This window comes from Seriola lalandi, unplaced genomic scaffold, assembly GCF_002814215.2.
Source record: "Seriola lalandi dorsalis isolate HSWRI2012SDOR001 ecotype SW California unplaced genomic scaffold, Sedor1 jcf7180002054524, whole genome shotgun sequence".
In the NCBI taxonomy this organism is placed as follows: Eukaryota; Metazoa; Chordata; class Actinopteri; order Carangiformes; family Carangidae; genus Seriola; species Seriola lalandi.
This window is the reverse complement of record NW_019525077.1, coordinates 380,957-386,084: the sequence shown is the minus strand read 5'-3', so window position 1 is coordinate 386,084 and position 5,128 is coordinate 380,957. Positions and strand designations below refer to the sequence as shown.

The 5,128-nt window shown below is 40.1% G+C and overlaps 1 long non-coding RNA gene across 4 annotated transcripts in view; it reads right to left on the bottom strand.

Annotated features, from left to right (window-relative positions):
- The window catches only part of LOC147818684 (uncharacterized), a 6,749-nt gene extending 3,132 nt beyond the window's left edge, over nt 1–3,617 (bottom strand). For 2 of the 4 annotated variants that reach the window (XR_015437732.1, XR_015437731.1), the window contains exons 1-3: nt 3,356–3,616; nt 1,031–2,819; nt 642–739 (exon numbers count right to left, since the gene is read on the bottom strand). This is a non-coding gene — a long non-coding RNA (uncharacterized LOC147818684). Of the gene's footprint in view, nt 1–641; nt 740–1,030; nt 2,820–3,355 lie in introns of all 4 variants that reach the window. The other 2 variants (XR_015437733.1, XR_015437734.1) reach the window with 2 other exon arrangements.
- Between the last annotated feature and the right edge of the window lie 1,511 nt (nt 3,618–5,128).

Sequence of the window (5,128 nt, the reverse complement as noted above, 5' to 3'; positions counted from 1 at the left end):
TATATATATGGAAAAAAACAAACGCATTAGTGGTGAGGCAACACAGACACAGAGGAAGAGCTTTTGTCAACATCTGTGTACACATGCCAAGCACAAAACTAAAACATGGTGCTCAAAATTCCTGCAAGTGTGTGACACTGAGGTTACAAATAGAATTTAAATTCAGGTGTGAAAATAGGATCTGAAGTCTACTTGTAACTTCCATACACTTGCAGATTTATGAAGGCAAAGGGATACCGCAGGACACATGGGTGGTCCTTGGCAGGCTATAGCAACATGAGGAAGGGATGATGACATCACCACAAAGGCAGACTCAGAAAATAAGGTTTATTGCCAAGCAGGTTTTCACTTACAAGATATTTGGCTTGGTGTAGTATCCAATTAACATATTCAGAGGAAATAAATTATATAAAAAAATAAAATAAAATTAAAGTAAAGTAAAATACTGCAACAGTCAAACAAATATACATCGATACATATATTAAAGAAAAAAAATTAATAAAACAATCCTACAAAACTATGTAGGAAAGTGTTTTAGAATGACAAAACTCCTGCTGGGCAAGATGTGCAAAAGGTATTGATTAGGGGGATGTGCAAAAGATCACAGTATAGACAATATCCATCATGTGCAGGGATAATACCTCAAGGTGTTGATGTAATGGTGTTGATTGATGAGGCCAGATGCAGAAGAAAAGGCAGGTGCTGGTCCAGCATTGGTGATTAGACTGGACTTCTGGTCCTGATACAGACAAACATGCGATAGGACAATTCCTTTAGATCATACAAGTTCTTTATAATCAAACATGTTAGATCTGTTGTGTGTGTATATTAAATTGTGAAAATAGATATGAATATGCAAGAAAATAAAGACAGTACGAATATTCTGAATACTGCCCGAATCCAAATATTCTAACAGACAGTCTCAGACAAACTCAGATGCCGTGGGACTCACATCCAGTACCAGGCAGTTGATTTCTGCAAGCAAAGAAGATACAACAGCCCGGGAAATATTTTACAGTATTTCACTTACTGACCGTGGACTGCTCATAGAGCCAGGTTTCAGTTCACTACCACCACGTTGGCTTCTGGCATCCATCTTCCCAGTCACCATATGTTGGAAGGCTTTGTGTTACGACCCAGCTAGGGGAAAAGGGAAGCAACATAAAACCAGGTGATATTGGTAAATCAGATTTACTGATTTAATTTATTGCGTTAACAGGAGGGTAAATAAGTAAACAGATATACAAACAAGGCAAGAGGATAACTGAAGTAGGGGAACAGGAGCCAACAAAGAGCCTAACTATGTGATTCTAACCAACCCAAAAACACAAGAAAGCAGCCCCCCTGTTCCTAATGTGCCTAAAAGCCTTTTTCTAAGGGTGTGATGCACAAGCAGAATTTTAAACCCTAACCCAGTCCCCAACAATCACTACCAGCATCCCAAACCAAATCACAAATTACACACAAATGTTCACAAAGGCAGTACAGAGGCAAGCTGCATATCATGTCAGCCGCCACTAATGATGTGCGGGCCGGGCTCTTAAACTCTCTTCCTCTGATGCTTAAACGGCTGCAGCTGTGGTGAGGGCTGTCAGAGTCATTGCCGCACCAATAGGAGAAGATGGCCGTGGAGTCGGAGGCTCCTCCTCTCTGCTCCGACCAATCCCGTCACAGAGGCAGTGCAGCCTTATTACCATACAGACAAAACGAACTTTAAAATCCAGGTGACTGCACTGAAGCTCAGTTGAACATATTTTTATATCATGCAGAAAGTTTAACAAGAGCAGAACTGATGACACAATTACGGAAGATTGCGCCGGTAGAGGATAATATTAAAAGTACTAGAAAATTCCTGGAGAACTTTTGAACGTGCCTGCTGCTTGGTGCATGTATTTCACTCCTCAAGTATCAATCTTTACAAAGGACATTACATTGAGTCTCATTCATGTCGTAGAGACTCATCCTGACACTGATCTCAGTCACTGCAGGTGTCCCTCCCGCCTTTTGAAGCTGTCACGACTGGCCAAAATAACCTCACGCTGATGGTTTCAAACACAAATTTGTCCCCACAACCACAGCAAGACATGTAAACACACATGTACATGCCCTAACAGAAGTTGATCTGCAATAAAGCTGTACCTCTATATCCCCATACAGAAGATAGATGAGTCATTTTATGAAACGGGAGCCATTTGGGTCCGCAACATTTGATGAGATGCATAAGGCGCAAAAATGTGTAAAAGTAGGTTTCCAATTCTTAAAACCAAGTACTCTTACCATGATATTAAATGAGAAAATACAATTTATAAAGACTAACATAGTATTTTTTAGCCATTTTTCCTTCATCTGTATCGAAAAATATCACCATTAAATGTTGCTTTATCAAACCTTTATTATTGTCAGGATTATATGTGTGTCCCTATTTACATAAGATATTTTTTTAATAAAAACATACTTTTTTGTAAAAAATGTAATGATTTGTGTGTGTCCCTCATTTTGATTTACCACCCGTCACATTAATATGTTTTGTCTATAAACAACGTAGTGTTGCTTTTAACTGACATCACAGAGAGTAGGTGACATCATTTGAGGCTTTGGAGCAGCCAGGAACTAAAGCAGGCAAGTTCTGACCGGCACATAACAAATGTCTAAACAGCTGATCTGTCTTTTCATCAGAGGAAGCTGAACTGGAAGTGGTTTTCTGGCATCATCATCATCACAGCCCATTTGAGAACTAAGGATGTCCGTGCAGTCTCCTTTGTCCATACATGAGGTCCTCCTTCTGTGGGCACCAGTCATTCAGTTTTCAGTGTGGATTCCTTTGAATGACAGTAAAAGACAAACACTTTAGTTCAGACATGGTGGATCACAGTTAATCACACACATATACCATGAATACCTGCTTCAGTTGAGGACTCCTGTGTATGAATTTACAGTATTAAATGACAAACCCCCACAAGATAATGTTCTAGTATACATTGTGTATTGAACTCAATACAACAAGATACCAGCGATAAGAGGAGACAGAAAATAAGTTAATGAGATAAACCTGAATGTTTTGCTGCATGTAGGAAAGTTCTATCAGCGACTGACTTTTTCTAATAACATGAGAGTGAGATAAGTTTAACTATATTTATCTATTATATATCCTTGTCCTGCAAATATTTACATGTTTGGGACCAGGTACGGTTAGCATAACAAACACTAAGTTACCCGCTAGCTAGCTAGGTTAGCAAAGTGTTAACTGTCTCCTGTTCTCCGGCCAAAGCACGTAGGGAAAAAACAAACTAGCTTTTTTTACTAGCATCATACACATTAAAACTGTAGGACATTCAGAAAATAAACATTTACTTACCGAAAAAAACTGTATATCATCATCATCTCTCCAGTTTGTTAGTGGCGAAGAATGAGCCTTAATTACTGTGAACCGAAATCTCATTAAAAATAAATAACTAACAGCAAAACTGTCAGTGCTAAATTATTCTTCCACGGACAAATATTGAGAAAAATAATATTCAACACAACTGATTCAATACGAAACGCTCACGACCCAAGCTCTCCTCCGGTGACTGATCCTCCGGTGATCGACCTCCCGGCCTGCCGCGTCATCTGATCAATCATTGCATACCAGGTATATCAATCAAACAGCCACGCCCCCAAAAATACCTGTTTTTAAGGCCTAATATTTAATTGATTTGGTGATTATTTTCAGATGGACCACCAGAACACTGAACAAGAAGTGTGAATTTAGCCCATCACACAGTAATGAGTTCCGGAAAAAATTCATCGACTGAGTATTTCATGAGAGAAGTTGGTGTTTTTATAATGAGTGTGTATTGGAACCAGAGTTTTTTGGAGCCCGCCCCCAGCGGAACCTCGCTGGTATTGCACATTAAGGCACTTTTTTAGGCTTCACTTTTCAGCCCCGGAGACATTTTTATATACAGTCTATGACTACAGCAGGTGGGGGGTGTCTCTGCTGCCCATCACAAGTTATTGGACACAGTTTACGCTCCATTAGACACAAAGAGCCTAACTATGCGATTCTAACCAACCCAAAAACGCTAGAATCAGCACCCCTGTTCCTAATGTGTCTAACAGTCTTTTTCTAGGGGTGTGATGCACAATCAGAATTTTAAACCTAGCCTGGTCCCCAACAATCACTACCAGCATCTAAAACCAAATCACAAATTACACACACGTTCACAAAGGCGGTACAGAGGTGAGCTGCCTATCATGTGTGTGGACGTGTGTGTCGTGTTTGTTCATATTAAGTTTGGTTCAGTGTTAGTCTGTCTCTGATCAGAATAAAGAATATCACTGAAAGCTGAGAACCATCATGACATGTGCACCTGCACACTGACACCAAACTGAGTATTACTTTCTATTCTATTGTTATTTAATGTAAAACGGTTCAGCAGACTGTTATTACAACTAAGCTGAAGGAATAATGTATTTTCAGATATCTGTGATCATCTAATCAGAGTGCTGTTTCTTTTGTCTTTTTCTCTATACTCTACAATATGATATTGATATGATTTCTCTGTATTATGTTTCTTTTTCTATCCAGGAAAGGTCTGGATCTTTGGGGACACCTACAATCTCTAGCAGCAATGATGGAGGCCCTGCACCACCTCCACCTTGAGGAAGAATATACAGTCTTCAGTTTATTCAGTGTGACTTGCTGACACAGAGGAACAACTCTACAACCCTACTGAGTTGGCCCCTTGATCCTTTCATCAAGGAGAACACCCCTTCTTCCCTCTTACATCACCAAGGCCTCATCGTCTTAACAACATCTTACCTGTGGATATGCTGATCCAGCCTAAGAGCCCCTCCTACCCCCTTGATAACTTGAACCTAGGTGTTACATTGCAAGACCTCTAGAGAACGTTACCTTTAGCTTCTAACCTCCTTTCCAACTTGTTATCCTGTCTGTCCAAATGTCTGTAACCCCAGGTCTATGCAAATAAATTTTTCTATCCCTTTGTCTTCAACTGTATAACTGTCCCCCTGCCCTTCACTCTGGGTCAGTCTACTGCCTCAGACCCGCTGTGGGTCAGTTGGCTCACCGTATCCTGGGATACCAATAAACTTACATCACTAGAGCAAACTTGAAACTAAGGAC